The 18,712-nt window shown below is 44.6% G+C and overlaps 1 protein-coding gene across 1 annotated transcript in view; it reads left to right on the top strand.

Moving 5' to 3' along the window:
• LOC128297558 (low-density lipoprotein receptor-like) overlaps positions 1–18,712 on the top strand; it is a 146,578-nt gene that overhangs the window by 98,974 nt on the left and 28,892 nt on the right. The window lies entirely within an intron of this gene.

Genomic DNA, 18,712 nt, shown 5'->3' with positions numbered 1-18,712 from the left:
TAAGACCCATCCCTTGCGGGTCCTTTTTCCAGCAAATCCAACTCATTACATTCGCTCGTGATCAAATACTTGCTTTTTTTTGTCGGAATTACCACAAAGATTTGCACCAGTACAGAACGACGTGTTTGGAATCGTGAACTCTAGCGTACGTCCAGTGAACCCTACGTGCCCCAGTTCTCTGCGAAAGAATCTCAATATCTTTTGGCCCGTTGGCCCATGATCCGTCAAAATTATCCCTACGCAAACATGCCCTGCACAACCTCTTGCGCTCTCCCCCCGAAAGAGGTACCCTTTTTCGTCGTTCCCATACACAAAACTACACACATTTGAAGGCAATGAAAGTTTGTGTTGTGTGTATGTTGGCTCGTTTGCTTTTCCGTTTGCTGCTCCTGTATGCAGATAATCGCTCCGACGGCGCGCTTGGGTTCCGTTGGGTAAACTTGGGCAAAAAAGGTGTAAGATCCATTTGCCGCCCGGTTTTCGTCCGTTATCCCCCAGAATGTTGATCCGTGTGCACAAGGTTCGCTACAACTCGTTCGTCTTTGGTTCGGCTCTGTACACCGGATCACCCCGGCACCATGATGCCCGGTAAGAATAATGATGAACTGTGTGGTCTCGTGTCGAGAATGTAATGAGCAAACAAGATTACCCAACTGCCAGCCTGCCGGCTGACGTACGATCGGTGCGTTTTTCCTCCCATTTGTATGAGTGTGTGTGTGAGTCTGTATGTGTGTATGAGAGAGAGAACGTTACGTACCAGCCGGCAGGCATCATTCCATGCATGCCAAACTACTACGGCAGGTGACTTCACGGACGTGAAAACTTTCGCCTCCCTCCAAAAACACATCACACGGGAGAATTTACGGTACGGTACAGGGCGATCCGAGCGAAATTAAATGTAGGACTAACTTCATCAAAGAGTCGAGCGGTCAATTGAGTTCTTTCGGGGTCTAGGAAGGGAGGGAGTTTGACACGAAACAGGCCAGAAGTCAGCTAGAGGCCAAGTGAAAAAGCCACCATTCCAAGCAGCTGTCAAATGCATTTTCTAAAGCTTTCTCGTTCGGTTGCAGGATGATGATGATGATGATGATGGTGGTACTAGTCGGCAGGCCGAACGACCAACATGGTACCAGTGGACGAATTTATGCGCTGACCGAACGGAAAATCGAACTCCAATCACTCGAGATCGATCACTGTTGCCATGGAGAACAGACCAACGGCAATTTAGCGTCGCAGGGTGCACAGAGCCTTTTCTCATTTGAAAATGTACGGGTGTATATTCGCTTTTTTCTCCTCCCTGCTGAAATTACGTGCATCCTGTTCGTTAAAATACCAAACGGCATCACGGGACACGGGTAAAAGTTTTCATTTTGATATTTGCAGCCCAACAGTTACCAAAAATAGGACAAAGTTTGGCATCAAATTAAAACTTTTCCGGTGGAAACGATCGGTTCGCCGTAGCGAATGTAGCCAGCATCCGTGTAGATCCGACACGGTACGTTACTATGCGTCATCTATTTAACTTTTGAATTACTCATCTCATTCCTGGGGTGTCTGACCGGTGGTAGATATTTTTTTACGGCATTTAAAGATGTGTCGACTTCAAGTGCCGTATCTCCGTACAGCAATCTCCGCACGGTCTTTGAGCTTCGTGTGACACTAACTGGCTGCCGGTTGGTGTTGATTGTGGTTTTCGGAAAATTCAAATTATGTTCGACACTGTCCACTCGCCTTAGAGGCAGCATGTCCGTGTCGTTACGGGAATTTATTTCCACCGACTTGTTGGGATTTCCAACGGCACGTTGTACTACGGCGCTGAGCTACCGGGCGTGGGCTTGACCTGACCGAATGCTACAAGCTAATAAAGAGAAATGTTGTTTTTTTTATGCTTCCTTCGCTCAGCTCGCGTACAGCCGGTTGGTTTAAAATCAAAAGAAACTTGATCTTAGCCCCTGGTGGTTGTACTTGGCCCGGGCTTCATAGGGCACAGAATCTGAGAAACGTACCTACGGCGGACGCAAGTTTCGTCCTTTTTCTGTGTCTCATCATTACGCAGGAACTTTACCATTACAACATCAATGTTGAACGGGCGCATAATAGGAGAATTGTGCTATCCTAATCATGGCAAGTTTTCTAATTTCCTTGGGTGAAGAATTATAAGTTTAATCATCAGAATTCCGACATCGCCAGACAACTTGCTGCTACTAGGCGGCTTGTCGTGCCATGCAAAATTCTGAAATTCTTGTCTAAAAATATGCTTAACAATTGATTTTCTAAACTTTTTTACGATTATTCGTAAAAATTGTAATATTTTTCAATTTAAGTGACATCTTACGCCCGTGTTTTGTAAGGTTACGTTCTATCAACGCGAATAATAAAACTCATTATGGAAGATTATCGTTGCATCAAACCAACAACGTCCTGTTACACTTTTCGCCGGCTCCGAGGGTCGGGGATTTGTTGCTATCTGCTCCAAAGCGAATGAAACAAATGATTTAATATTTTATCGCAGACCGTCGGTCTGTCTCTAACAGGCTGTTCGCCATTTCGCGCGACTCGCCGCTGACAAATAGAGCGTATCAAACTGATTTATAACATTTCACAGGCTTCATTTAGCTCGCAACAATGGCACCAACTGAGCAAATCTTCGTGCAAAGCCATTCTATCGCGAAAAATAAACCACCTGGCCCCACGGTTCCAGCCACGGTTTTCCGCCATGATTCCGATCATCAATCATCGATATTGCGTTTCGCTTCGGGTGTGTGCCACCTGAGGTCAAGAAGACGGAGATCGGCAAAATAACGGGCCCCATCGGTGGGCGCGCCCGTTATTATGTTGACTTCGCGATAAGGCTTACCGGGAAACGGAATTCGCTCCGAATGGAAAAACCTTGCTCCACCCGTAGTTCCGATACATCCGATACATTCCGAAACTGGGGAAAGGGAACTATCATCGTAACGATATGCGCCACGTGGGGGAGGGTTACTGTGCCCATCAATCTCCCAAAGCACCGGAGAAATCCGATATTTCGAAGATTCAATCGGACGGTCGCTGATTTCTTTCTTCTGCGCTCTCTGCTTCGTTCCATCGGCATGGCGAACTGTCTAATTGACTTTGGAGCTATCCATACTCTTGCCCTCAGTCCTGGAATTTCTTTGGTGGATGTTCGCAGGGGATAAAAGGGCACCGCCAAATTCCTAAAATTTTGCTCCCTAAAACATGCTAATTTAGCCTTCAGAAACAGATTTCTGCAACGAGCTGTGTGCCATCCGCCGTGAAGGTGGACCATTTTCCGGACCATACTCCTAACCTCGGAAGACATCTTCCTGCACCAACGGTGTACACACGGGCACAGGTATGAAAAATGGTTCGAACATAGTGATTTATGGGTTCTCATTTCCTCCCACCGCCACCACACAGACCACCGAGGGATGGTCAGACCTTTCCCGGCTCGGACTGCCACTCCCAACAATTCCGACCAACCAATCAAAGCTACCCCTATCCAACGCGAGCGTCCGTACGGGCAAACAAGTGGCATCTTCGCTTATCTTGGCGCTGGATGGGGATGCTGGAACCTTTCGCATCTCGGGCTGGGGTCGAAAGGAGCAGAAGAAGGGTGGGATACTCAAAACCCACGGTAACCCATGGCGAACCGCAGTATGGCAGCCGGAAGTAAATCTTCATGAAAACCGCCTTCGCGAGTAGACGAAGGCTTTTGTTGTCGGTGTGCCTTACACCAGCCCGACGTCTACGGGCATAAGAAATCTCCATAAATTCTGGTGAATTGAAACAATTTATGATGACTTTTGGATTGTTCTGGCTGTTCGTGGTGGGTGAGCGCGCCCATTTTAAAGTGGGAACGCCTCCGGCTGTAAAAGCACTGAACCTCGTGGTAGCTTCTTTTTTTTGCGAACGAATCAACCCATGTGCTCGTGGTAGAGATGGTGGTTAGATTTATCGCCGAGGCACTCTTACGAATGAGCAGATCCTGCCCGTCCAATCGTTTCTTCAGACGTAGGTGGTTAGAGGTGCATCGGGAACATTTGGATGGAAAGGAACGGATTGCGACCGACCGTGACTTGGTTCGGTTTGGCGGCACGCAATTCCCAGAATAACAAGCCTAACTAATGGCCACTTGCGTTGCGAACGCTTTCCATCAAATGGATATGAATTTCTGCACCGAAAAACCTCCCAAGTGAAGTGGACATGGCTCTGGTTTCGATAAACAAGCCGCCGTTGTCTATAATGCGCACGGACGCACGCCAACGAACCGCTAAATAGGTTTTGTTCCGCCTAGCCTCATCGCCACACACCATTGCTATGCATCGATGGCCGGGCGGGAAAACAACGCCACAAAAGCCACAGCAATGGAAAATTTCAAATCCGTCAAGATTAACCCTATTTTACGATAATGGAAATTCGGCATATCCATTTGCCCGGCGTACCATTGTGTCACATTAGCGGTGTGATGGCAGCAGCGCTGGCCGGCTCGGAAGCGTACCGATGGCATAATCGTGTTCCATATTCTGGATCTCCCCGATCAATCTATTCCCCCTCGCGCTCCTGTTTTTGTAGAAGTCAACCGTAGTGCACTCTGCGCTCGTATGCATACACTGGAGCGAGATATAGATAGTTTGGCACTTGTTAATCCATTAGAAGCTCACATGCTCGGTGGTTTCGCGTTTAGCTGGTGACCACCGGAAAATGTCCCGCACGTACGTTCCGTTTCGTGCGAACATTTTAGTTAATTGCTCATCGCATCGACCTGATCCTTTTAGCTTCGGGGGATTCGAACGTAGGACAACAAAATTGCGTTCCACGAACTCTGGTAGAAGACTTTCAATAATCAAATCACAGTCCGTGGTCCGAGGCGAAAGCTTTATATTTTTTTTTTGGTTTGGAATGGACAAGAAGGGGACACCAAGATTTCTTCGCTACGTTGAGGCGAGCGGCCACAGATGGGAACTACGCACTAACGGGGATTACGGGCCATAATGGAAAATCATCAATTAAAGTCAAAACGAGCGTCGTGTATGTGAGGCTTTCGATTAATGCCTACCGGCAACTCTGGCAGACACGCTCTCGACGCCTGGTGGCTTATTGTGCTTTAGGCGTCTTTCGGGGTGTTCTGGCAGTGTTTTCTTGTGTGTACGACATCCTTTCACACTCATTCGATTAAGATATCCTGTCGTAGACGACACGGACCGAACGGTCTGACGGTTTGGAACCGGTGGAAAGCAAAATCAAATTAGAACTTTCGAAGATCTTAACCCGAGTTAAACTTTTCACTATCGCCCGTCGGGTTCCTTTATGCAGTAGAACTCTTATCTTTTATCAATTGAAGAAACACGCATTTGAAAGTGCGTGCTCTCGCTCGCTATCTCTCTTCTGCTCTACATCAGACAACCGAGGCTTTCCGATAGAGCCAGGCACCCAAGGACCAATTTCCACCATCGATGGTAGTATTTCGTTCGTACATGTAGTGAGTCATTGAGAGGGTCGCATCGTAACCCGCAGGGACCGATGGGAATACCGGTGACCGTTGCGATGTTAATGCGGACCTTGTGGGCGGCTTTATTCAACCAAGTGGCATACGTGAGCCTTTGAGACCATCGCAGGCATTTTCTTCACCTGCGGCCAGATACGGTCCAAGAAGCAGCTGCTCCAGCTAGTTGAACAACCACAGAACAGGCGGCAGCGGTGCGGGCACCGAAACAACACAAAACTTCCATCCGTGCGCTGGTGTGTGCGCGCACACTGCGCACGTGTTCGGCAACCCGAACGATTGCCTATTAATTTTTATTGTATTTATGGTTCAACATTATGATCCGGAATTCGATTTGCTCTCGATCGCAACACTGTTCCCTCTGCAGAATATTCTGCGTACGAAACCGGCACAAGTTTTGTGCTCGGCCGCTCGTCCGCACACCCCACTATCACGTCCGATACCATCGTCCAAGGCACATTGCTGATTGCTCGAACCATTTGCCGTTTTGTGCATATTAGTATAAAAATGGTTTACCGAACGTACGCTGATGGTCTGTACCAGCGGATATTCGGGCTGCCGGTGAATGAGCGCTTTGAGAGAACAGGAAAGAATAAAATACCCATTACGACAGGGAAAAAACTCATCCGGGGACTTTGTGTTGGGTACAAATTCAATTACCTCCACTTACGGTCCGATTAAACGATGTTCGCTGGGGAAATATTTACTATCGTTTGAATAAAAACAAAACTGCATCACCCTTGAGGTGTTCTTAGCTGTAAAGAGAAGCAATTTTAATTGTACCACTAACAAAACGTGTCTGGTGCTTTAATGGTCCGCTGAAAGCTTATTAACCTGCAGAGTATTGAAGTGTATTTTGCAACAAATTAATCTTTTAAAAAATGTTGTTCCCCCAAGCACCTCTCTGCACTGTCCGCACTGTCGCGAAAGTTTGTGGTGGAAAAGTTAATTATCTAATCCACGTTCCATGCATCAGCGAAAATGCGAAACATATTTTTCGCTTCCACACTCTCCTGGTTGAGCAATGGTGCGTTCCTCGAACCGAAGGCGTTATAAGTTGCGCTCTAAGTAAGGCCCAGGGTGCCATCTAAAGTAAACGAACTTGCCGTCGCACGTGCCACGTTCTGGTGGGTTTTGCGAGCAGAGATGAAGTGGAAAATTGAATTAATAATTTGTAACGATAATTACACATAAGTGCATATTTTCAGTCGCTTGACTACCACGTAATACTTCTCTCTCTCTCTCCTTCTGTTTTTGCACCGTTTCGGGCTCTCACTCTCTCTCTCTCTCGCAAAGTCTCTCATTGTTTCTTCACGTAAACTCGCATAAGCTCCGTTTACTCTGTTGGCTAATGCTTTCACCCGAATGCTCGCGCTGTGCCATGTACAACATGGGCCCGTGCCCTGGTGATTGTCCGTTTCGCTTCGATAACTCATTCCTTCGACAGAGCTCCCCCGGAACTCCCGGGATTGCCGCGCGGTCCCCAGTTGAGGACGGAAGTTAATTTTCTTCCGCTGGAAACAATTAAATCCTCCGTCGACCGGGTACGTCGACGGCAGCCGCCTTTCGCTTTCGTTTGGTAGATCTTTGGTGTGAAAGAAGGATAAACGGCATGAAAGCTTCTGATTGTTGAAGGATTATGCAGCCAATTCGCGCAGAAAGCGCGCCTATTAGTGGAAGTGAAGCTTTGTTTTCACTCGGTGGTGTCGTGTACAGGGGGTATATTTTCTAGCCGTTTTTTAAAATGGGTTTTAAGGTATCGTAGAATATCCATTTTTCTCCAGTTTAGGCTAGCAGTGCTTGTACATTAAAGAGAACATTAAATTTGGTTGTATCAAAATCGCTTACCCAGGATTCTTTAAAGTACCAGGCGTCTCCATGTATGGTCGAGAGCCAGAATACACGTGCACAGCAACGAAACGACCGGTTATTTGGTGAATTGGTTTATGAGAGATCCAATTCAGTTCGTTCAATGACAAACTCGATTACTTACGATTACACAATCATCTCGTCCGTCTCGCTTTTCATCGCTCTCTTGTACGCTTGTGGACCATTTTGTGGATGTGAAACAGGACATTCTTTCAGCTCACTACCCTTCAGCTATAACAGGTCTTAAAGCGATCTTTTCTCATAATATTGATCCTCGCAGAAGACTGACACCGGTCGATGCATCCTAGCCGGGCGATAAACCGCACGATGCACTCGGTGAATTGGGTGCATTTAAGTCGTTGTACTAAACGATAGGTGAATACTGTTTTGATCCGTCCGTAAAGGGAAGGTACCTGTACCGAGTGAGGAAGAGGGAGGTTTTTTGGACTTCACCAATGGTACTATGGTACCAAATGTATGATGTTTGGAAGCTGGCGATAAACACGAACGATGAAAAATAACGGTGCCCGCTACCTCGTTAGTGGTCAGTACCGCCGTCTTGTGGCGCTCCGAATGGGCGGCCAAGTAGAAAAGAAGATTAAATTGACCACAAATTGGTCCATCAACTGCCTTCGCTCGCCTGTATGCTAGGCGAGTGCCTGCCTGCTACCTCATCACAGCTAGACACTAGCTCATCGACCCCAACATCAGTGCAGCGGTGGGCGTTTTCTTACTCTCTTCCTTCCACAGTGCGTATAGAGCGCTGTTGAAGGAGCTGGCGAGAAAAATATCCAACCGTCAACTAAATGCGCTCCCTGATTACATCGCCTTCTAGCGTGAGGAGTCTCAATAGAATGGGTTTATACGTCTCAATGAAGGGTTTCGTCTTGGGCTTTTTTTTATTTCTCGTTTTACTACCCCTTGCCTATAAGGAACGGGTGAACAGAATCACGATTTCCAAACAACAAACGGTTCTCGTTTTGGTGCCCATATATCACCCAACGTGCGGAAAGAAGAGCCATTGAATTGAGATATTTCTAATCGAAAAAAAACAACTAAAAGCAAAAGGAACATCAACGAAGACATCATCTTCACAGTGGAGCCTCTCATGGCAAACCGTATCAGTTATGGTGCAGCTTTTTCAGGTTGTCAAAGAAAGATGGGTCAATGAAGCGATGGTTTGCCGATGGTGGTGGGCATCATAAAGAAGAATTTAGCACCATATAAAGGGAGCGGTTCTTGCACATTCACTCAAACGTACAAAACCCCGCTTGATGTTGAAACTCAGTTGAAGAATGCTGAACCCTGCAATGGTCCAAAAGTTCCATTTCCACTCTTAATATTTCCATTTCATCGAGTTCGAATTAAGCAACTAATCGATTCGAAATGACTGATACAACAAATTTGCTTCGATTGGGCGAATTTTTTGAATGCTTCAAATGTTGTGTTCCTTTCCTGTTTGCATAAGTTGGATAGGTTATTTTTGGAACTCGTCCAAAGGTATGTCGCACAATTTTCTGGATAAAATGTTGCTTAAGACACATTTGATTGGTAGTTTTTCCGTGAACAGTTTGGCATCATGGTTTTCAACGTCCAACTCACTAACTGACAGTATGTTTTTTTTTTTCAAGATAATTCATTTATAGTCAGAATTTAGTGCACAAACAGCGCCACCAGAAGAGTGAATGTTATTGCTCCAATCGGGTATAAACAAATCTAGCAATACATTTCAAAATAAATGTGTTTGCTGCCATCCGTTTTGCCAATGAGAGGGATTTTGCACCGACTTCACCGTTAAATGGAATGCCGTCCTTTTGCAAAACCTATACTGCAATGCACAAACAGTGCTTATTCTGCAAATGGTGTCAGTGCGGAAAACTGCAAACTAACTCTGATGAACGAGCTTGCTGCCGTAGGATGAGTGCGAGTAGGGGCGATACTGTCGAAATGAACGTACAAAACATGTTGTTCGTTTGGTATGTATGAACCAAGCTCGAGGAAAAAAGAAGTCCGAGAGTTCCGTATAGGATCCCGAGGATGAATTTCATGACACTACCAACAAACTCTTCTCTCGATAGTGTTGTTGATTGTTTGAAGTTGTATTTTAAAAGCGTATGATGCTGTCAAAAGATGTTACACGTGTTCGGATTTAATTCGTGGCCATCGATTCAATCTATCTGGAGCTGTATCGCTAGCGAAGCTGTATGTTGTTTCCCATTATTTAACGTTTTGTTTGATATCAACGAAATGGGTGTTTGGTATGTGATACAATCGCTTACGATGTGTAGTAACAAGTAATCACCTTTCCCATTATTGTGTATGTGATGCGGTTGCAGTGAACCACGATTTAATCCTCTTTCCCGTCGATTGTTGCAGCATACGAATGTAGCAGTATACAATTTGCAATGCATTTTTTATTCTTTATCAAACTATGAGCAACAGTCAACCTGTTTTGTGATTCTAAAAAAACACAATTTATCTAAAGCACCCCCATGCAATCTATTGAACTCTTCTGAATTCTGAAATTCGTATATATCTCCACAAGCGCTATGGTAGATGTGGCAGTTTCAATTTATTTAAGTGATACAGTATCTGCTTCATTTTTTGCATGAAACATAACCACATACTATCACATAATCATCACCACATTGGAATAGTCTGAGGATGAAAACAAACAGCTCTCATTAAGCTGTGCCATATTATTCTCATATTAGAAAAGAGGTTGCTCATGGCAACGCATTGTGGTAAATGGCATATGAGTGATGAAAGACTTACCGAGCTGTCGAGCTACTCAAAAAGCACTTCAGATGTATTAGATTTTGATAAAGATGAAGAACGATCCTGCATCAAAAACTCTCTGTAAAACAACAACTGAAGCTATAACTATTAAGTAAATTAAAACATATTTTACCTTACGTTATTCTCGATGTCTCCTTGACATGTCACAGATGTAAAATTATACATCGTAGCATCAGAAAATGAATTCAAATCAGCATTCACATAACATGAACATGAAAATACGTCATTTGCAATACAGACATCAGCCACTATTACTGGAGTCTGGAGTCCCAGATACACGGTAACCTGGATGTACCCGAATTCCAAGACACAAAAATATTGATAAATTGGATCAACTAATTCTGTGGTTCTATGTGGAAAGTGAATAAAAAAAAAAATTTATAGTACCTTCTATTGCTGGAGTTTTCTTCAAAAATTTGACCCCAAATACCATTCATTCTGAGAAAACAAGTAAACCCCAGTCCAAAACCTTCATGTACAGAAGATTTTGTTCTTTGACATACGCGAAAATTCGAGTCGAATATGCGGGTTTGCGTTAGTGTTGAGGACTACCTGTTTACTATAACTGCACTCACACACAGTTTTAAATTTAATAAACAATCATTTTTTTGTTTCTTTGGCCCAGAGAATGGCAGGGATGAATAAATTATCAATCATCTTATCACGTTGAGCAACGTTTCCAAGAAGTTGTACATTACTGAAAGTCTTTGAATTATATCTACACAGGACTTTGCTTTTACATTTTCATAACAGTGCAATTCGTGTTCATTATTGACTTCATTATTGAAAGTCCAAACTTTAACTTTTTCTCCATTCGGTTTATCTACGCTCGCATAATATTGAATTCTGATTGTGTTTCACCGCTGATAGCGACAATTCCTATCCTGTTTCTTACACTACACCTGGCAAGATCGTCGTTTGTTTGTTCGAGAGAGAGAGAGAGAGAAAGAGAGAGAGAGAGAGAGAGAGAGAGAGAGAGAGAGAGAGAGAGAGAGCGGGATTCGAGACAGGGAAAGATGTAAAGAATACACTTCGATTGGTAAACAACTTATTGACGAAAATGTATGCTACCTCAGCACTCCAACAAGGGACACTCTTCTCTGTTTGTGCTCCTACCTGGCAATGATCTTGCTGTGAAAAGTTTCTGACACTGCTGCAACGGAACCCAGCTCAGAGTGCAGCGTGCACAGAGACGGCCCGGGAAATAGTGCATGCTGTTTATGCAGTCGATGAATTTGTTTTTTTTTACAAATGTTTACCTTTCCATAAATAAAATATTCATGCCTGAATTCATTGTCTGACGAGGATTAGCTTTCAAGAGACACAGATAAGGCACAGATAATGCAGGGACATAAACAAAGCAAAACGGAAATATTCATCACTTCCGAACCAACACACACACTCATGTTGCCCTCCGTGGAAGTGCACGGATGGAAATTGTGCCGTGTGCTCCAACAGAACGGACATGATTCAATATTTGCATTTGCAATTTGTTTTTCCCAAAGAACAGAAGCAATTCCGTTCCGTTCTGTCGCATGCATACACACCGCCGTGTTGTTACGGTCATATGGCAGCTGGGCAAGATGGGAACATAATGCAATTTATCCTAACAAAGATTGAGCGAATCGAAACGGTACGATGCATTTCTGTATCCAATCCCCCATTTCGAGCGTTTGGAGTGTATGTTAGGCTGGGAAAAACTAATAGGTACTGGTTTGCATATGACTTCCGAATTAGTTATCAAAGTCATTTTTTTCTTTTTATAAATGGTTCAAGAAAATGCGGTGTTTGGGTGTGATAACCGTCTTGCAAGCTGTCAGAGCTCGTTGTTTTAGCTCTTTTGTGAACACTAACCATTACAACGGTAACTTACTGCTTGTATCTTCATGAATGAATTATCCAGTTAGCATAAGAAATAAAAAGAACTCACGAATCGAATTCACCTTTCTCTCTGGGCATACCATAAAGGCGAATAGGCGATCTGTCCAAAGGGGATCTGTCACCTGCTCCCAAACGTGCAGTTCGCGCAAACGCCGAAATCGATTACGCGGCTCCTTGATTTAAGCGATTCGGTGTTTTATCATCGGTAGGCAATAAAAAAAAATCGCTCCTACTCGCATTCCTAAACGTACGGTCCGATTAGAAACACCTGGCTATACACATTTGACTGCATTTTGCGCCAGAGCACACACAAAAAAGTGTGAATAACCGAGGTTTCGAACGGGTTCTGAAAAATGTTACCATAATTTAAAGCACCAAAACCAATTTCACGTTCGAACGAATGGTACAAGTGAAATCGGTTTCAAGCAAGAAAAAAGGTGGCCCTGACTATTTGTAGGTGTATTTGTGTGTGTGTGAGTGTGAGTGCCCTAGTATGCTTTATTCGCAACCCGTGGAATACGAGATTGTTACTAAAAGTGCAAATCCTAACGAGCGAATCCTTTTGCGAGCGACTTTTTCTCTTTTCCTAGGCCGATAGCAAATAGGCCCGGTACCGAAACGCTTAAAATAACTGTAAAACTTTTCCAATATAATGCCAACCAAGCAGCAGTCTCACACACAACGGATGCGTTGCGTGTTGTAGTATACTGTTTTATTCAACCACTCGTGCGACCCGTCGTTTGCGAGGTAATTTTAACGATTCGAGCAACGATTCAGCAAAGCTCCACTTTTATGGATGACTGGTCGCCCGGTTTGGCATTCGTTTACGTATCATTTCTATGCTCATAATTACCGCTGCTAATGATGATGAGCGTGGTGGGCGCCGCGCAAACCGCCCGGGTCTTATGATTATTTGTTTTCCATGACGTGTGAACGAAGGCTTCTGCGGGAATTATAGCGCAAAGATGCTGCATACTAATGACAATGCGAACCACCGTGAAATTGATCTGCACCCGCTAAAAACCCACCGAGTGAGCGCCAGTGTGTGTGTGTGTGTTGTGTTATGTTTTTCTTTCCAACATACTGAAATTGGCTTGCGGAGCGACATCGCCTGCGTCTTCTTGTGCTATCTTGTGCAACTTCTCCCTGGAGTTTTTTTTTTTTGGTTTTGATATTGTTTTCTGCTTTCCAACAAAAGCAACGAGGTGGCAGAGGTGTGTGCTTTCGATGCTGCATACCAATTTTTAGACTTCTGGCCACTGAAAACGTAAAGCATCGATAGACATCACGTACATTCCACGCCGCAGCTGGTGGTGGTGTTTGTGTTTGCCAACGATAATATTACATTTATATGCACGCTATCCTTCACAGCGTGATTCATTACATCGTCAAACAATCTTTCCGTAAAGTTTTACTGAAACTTTTGTATATTTTCAAAACGTTTTTTACCTAACATCTATAAATATTTAGTTACTAGAATTTAAATTCATTTGTGGAACAACTCGTTGATCATGGTATTGATCCTGTTCCATAATGTAAACATAAGCTTTTGCATTACATCTTTCCGCTGCCAAAACAAAACAAAAACGTGCTACGGAATATGACTGGAATGAATAAAGTTTGGGAAAGTGTAATACACTCTCAACGCGAATAAATCATATTCGATGCTTGTGACAGCGATCAATGAACCAATGGTCATAAATCAAACACTAGCAGCTGCTGCTGGACTCCACACCACAGGCCACAGGACGCCCGCGTTATTCGAACATGTTTAGTGGGGATTGTAAATTCTGGTAGTAGAATGTATTTTATTTTCCATCTGGCCAACCTTACGCGCAGTTCGTTGCCTACGCTTTGCCGGTAAATTCGAATTCTCGAGTTCCGAATCCACTGCCCTTAGTGCACGCCTCCACGAGCACACATGCACACACACACACATACTCCTGTCATCCATCGAAGCGTCCAGGCGTCAAAATCCTATCAAGCTTGACGATGCATTAACAATCAATTTATTATTTTACGATACCGCAAGCACCGGTACCTTTGGAACCGAACACCCGACGATGGATCCTGCGTTGGGTTGGAAAACAGGCACACACACACTGTGGCAAAATACCTCTGTGCCCAAGCATGCGACCTACGCTGCAGGGAACCGGATGCTACCCTTTCGCTTGCGCCCCGAGGTATGGATCCAATTGGATTCCCACCGTATGTTCCGGCGGGCAGCATCGTGGAAGTGTGTGCCAGACCATGCACGCACACTTACGCCTCAAAACCCACACGTCCATCAAAGTTAAGACCGGCAAGGACGTCCAGCAGCACAACCGCCCAACCGACGGGCCCGAATCAGACACATGCCTTAAATGGATCAGTCGCTCCACCGAGCGAAGCCATCGCCAACGAATAATGTTGAAGCGTTCAAATATGTTCCGTACCGGGGAGCTGTCAGCTAAGAGGACAGGCCATATCACTTGGCCGAAAGCACACCGCCGGGATTGAAACCCCCACGGGGGAAATGTTGCACGATGGTGTCGTTTCGGAAGCGGCAGCGCGTCTGACGGTACACAACCGAGCAACCGAGAGTGCCGTGGCAGTAGTCTTACCTATCTATCCGATCTGTCACATGACACAAACGAACGAACAACGACAAAAAATGGAAAGATATTTTGCTGTCGATTGCCAATGGCCAGAATATGGAGAACGTGTTTTTGCGAATTCAAGAGTTTTTTTTTATTTGGGATGTTCACCGTAAAACATCTCCAAAACCACCACCGAAACATGACAGCAAGGCAACGAATATTGTGACGATGACTACTACCAGTACACGGTGCACGGTGACGTCGATGATTGTCCATGTCGAATTTGGTGCAAACGATTTACGCACCGAGCGCAACGGCATCGATTTTCTCGACACCAATTGTTCCTCGGAGCAGGTATTCTGAGCGGTTAAAATTTATACCTCAATTGGATGGCTGCACCGGTCAGTTTTTGAATAGGAGGGAAGCATTTGCACGATAAGCGTCTCAATTTATAGAGCCTTCCTGACGATTATGGACACCCAGGACATAATAATGTCACGCTTCTAGAGATCTTATCAACATGCGGCCATGGCCGTACGACATCACACATGGGGAACATCGGACATGTGTGTCGGAAAACAATTTTGGGCACAGTACAGTCCAATGTTATCGGACATCGGTGTGACAAAAAGTGGCCAAATGTGCAAAGGCTACGATTTATGTTCGAACGTTTATGAGAGGATGGCTTTTAGAAAGACTCTACCGTAGATCTAGTACCTTGTATTGAGACATTTCCGGGATTCTCTTGCACATTCTTCCCATCGTTGTCGTCGTACCATCATTGCGGCTCTTCCTCTAGTCAGTCTAGTCTAGGCACAGGGTATAGCCATACTATGGGCTACTTGGTAAAGGATTTCTGTTCAAAAGTCTTAACACTTCTCAACATCAACCCCTGCAGAAGACAGTCCATAATCATACGACCCACCTGTTTCGCCTTTTCTGCCTATATCGCTTAACAGACTACGGACAACGCATTCTACCGCTCGTCATAAGCATGTTGTCTGCCCTGTCACACATTCTGCAGCGGACTTTTTGTCATCTTCAAAAGGAATTTTCGAGTGAAAAATAAATTGCTTACAGTAATACCCGAACCGCCGGGGAGCGGGGTTCCTTAAGCTCCTTTCTGCTCCCCGGTCTGTTGTCTCACAGGAGGCTCACTGTTTTGTACCATCCGATGTTTGAGTCATCCACTGCCGAGAGCAAAAGCTGAAGCGAACTTTCGGAAGCAAAACCGAACTTCTTCCAGTGACGTACGGGCGAAGGATGGCCTGCCCGAAGGCCTGCACGCCTGTCTTACACGAGCGGAAGCTTAAAAGCGCATTCCCATCATGTTTTGGCCCCTGGAATGTTTTGCAGAATGTACATCGAACCACACCGCACGCTGCTCGTCTTGCACATGGTGCGCAAAACTCAGCACATGCTCAAGATATGCTGGCCTCGACGGTACAAACTACACACCAAACTTGTGCCCTCCCGATACGCCCCCACGTGGGAGTTTCATGGAGACAGTTGGAATTTTATTAGACATTTATCATAAAACTATGGTAAGGTATATGAGTGCAGGGTTCTGAAAAACCCAGTGACCGCGCGCCATTGTGGCGCGACTGCACTGCAACTTTTCCCATCGCACACATACGCGATCGCGAATTCTCGCAAGCCTGGCGGCGATTGTACACATCATTTAACAATGGCACAACAACAATGGCGCCAACCGGCGACAGATGGATCATAAAAACCCATCGTAAAGATATTCTGCTCCGGGTGTGTGATAGCGGCACCATCTGGGGCAACGTTTATTCGCTCGGGAACGTTTGCAACATACTGGGTGCCGTTCCAGATATTGATGTGTCATTTGATATATGCTCTCGACTAGGTCGAACTTAGAAGAAAGTTCTTTTAGTTGTAAATTTAGTACATCTCTTTTAGCCGGAAATGGAAAAAGCCACATTAATTCGCGTGCTGTAACTTATGCTATACAAACAACATAATTGAAGAGCACCTCACCTTTCGGATGGCTCACATTCCCACACCTTAAACAAGAAGATTTAAACGAAATCTCCATCGAACACCAAACGTTGGCTCATTTAAAGAAGGGTTTACTGCCCTTGGTACGAAAAATAGGACACAGTTATAACATGTTCTATTTTATTGCTTTCAAATAAATTAAAACGAAACACCCTTTAAACCTCAACAGCCAACGTAAAGGCACTACCATTTTGGGATAACTGTAAAGTACTCCTGATTTCCTGCTACGATTTTGCCATACTTGAGCTTCAAGTTGTTTTTCCTAAAACTCGTCAGAAAATATTCCAACATTTCTTGTATTATCCTGGCCGCCACAAGGGATCAAATTGATTTCGCTGCTTGCAAAATGTACGCTTACCAATCCCAAACATTCATCCTATACTCATCCAGAGACCCCAGAATATGGGGATCGCATCAAAAGGATCAACAAACAAGAGAGGGTTTTGATGAAAAGTGGTCAACACTTGCAGAGTTCTAATCCATTTATGTGTGTGTATGTGTGTGTTTTATTTTTTTCGTTCATTCCTCTTGTTTTCAACTGTGCCTACGTTTCCCACTCAATACGTACGTGGCGCGTACGGGCAATTCTTCATTCGCAGCACATGCTCACATGTTCAAGTTCTCTCCATGAACGGACTAACCACTTCACACAAAAAACCCGCAGTCATCCGTCGCCGTGTTCGCATTTGAACATTCTGGAGAGTGTCTATTCCGACCGGAATTTTTGTGTTTTTCATCTACTTCACTACACACGACCTTCTCGCTGTTGGTCGAACAGGGCTACACAAGAACACAAAACGAACAGAAAAATTCTTCAATTTACAGCACAACCAGTGGCTGAAAAGACAGAAGGCGAAAAAATCACTCTGGTTCGTTGAGGGTTAAGTTTATCCGCTTTCAATGATACTTATTCTTTGGCGCCGTTATCCCGCTGTGCGTTACTTTTCTTTTAGTGTTTTCATCGTTTTAATTGAATTTCAAGATGCAGCCCGTGCGTCGGTTGAAGAAAAACGATGTTTTACTTTTGTGAAACCCAAAAAAAAAAAACACTTCTACATTATGAAACTCCAAAGTCATCACTATAGCATTGAATTTGTGCATCGATCACAATGTGTGCTGTCAATTAACATTGACAACAGCCCAATTAACTCGCTCGACAAACCTCAGCTAGCCATGAATAGATTGTTTCCAAAGATTGAGTGGAAATCAACCCTTACCGAACCCCGTCAAAGTTCGTACGGAGTTTGGCCTATAGTTGCCCCGGAAGATGTATTGCAACACAACAAGACACTGTTGCACCGTCTAACAAAGTTACCTAACAATTCGATTGTGTCAATCATTTGACATAACTTGCGAAAACGGGAAAAAGTTGCGCATGATGGTTCCGTGCCGTGTAATGGTGACGCGATCCTGCAGAACTTCCGCAAACACGATGCACAATATTTTACACGATGTAACAAACTTTGCACTTTACTGTTTTGCTCGGTGCTCGGTGTAGACGAAAAACTATTCCATTGTGACAATGCTGCACCGGTAGCTACCGAGAGCACCAGCAACAAATGGGCAACATTACGAACAACTTTACCCAAAAACCATAAGGAACGGACAAATTTTCTTATCGAGTACACCTCTTGCACCGTGAAGCTCTCTGCCGTGCAAACATACTGGTCTACCATCTCCAGGCAGTGGCCGTTCGGTCGTTCAGTTGAAAAACGCTTGTAAATCTTCTCAACAAACCGGGCGCGTTACGTTCCGTGGTGTATTCCATGGTGTCGCAGAATCTGAAGAGATGACACATGCGAAGAGATAAACTCGTTTACGGAGCTCAAAGCACAAAGCATCCTTCTTGGAAAGCGGGAAACAAACTTTAGGCACCAACTTTAATAAAATGTTATCATTTTCCATTTATGCTGCTCCATGCGCGTTAGCTTACGACATAATTCTGCCGAATTCGAGTTGCGTGTCATGTGCATTAAGGGGCATTAAGGCAGCGCCGATGGTACGGTTGTATGGTGGCCTTCGTTAGTTACTATTTCCTTAAACTGTAATTGAG

This window comes from Anopheles moucheti, chromosome 2 (assembly GCF_943734755.1).
Source record: "Anopheles moucheti chromosome 2, idAnoMoucSN_F20_07, whole genome shotgun sequence".
Lineage (NCBI taxonomy): Eukaryota > Metazoa > Arthropoda > Insecta > Diptera > Culicidae > Anopheles > Anopheles moucheti.
Note: the sequence above shows the minus strand (reverse complement) of the source record. Positions and strands in the feature narration are given on the sequence as shown.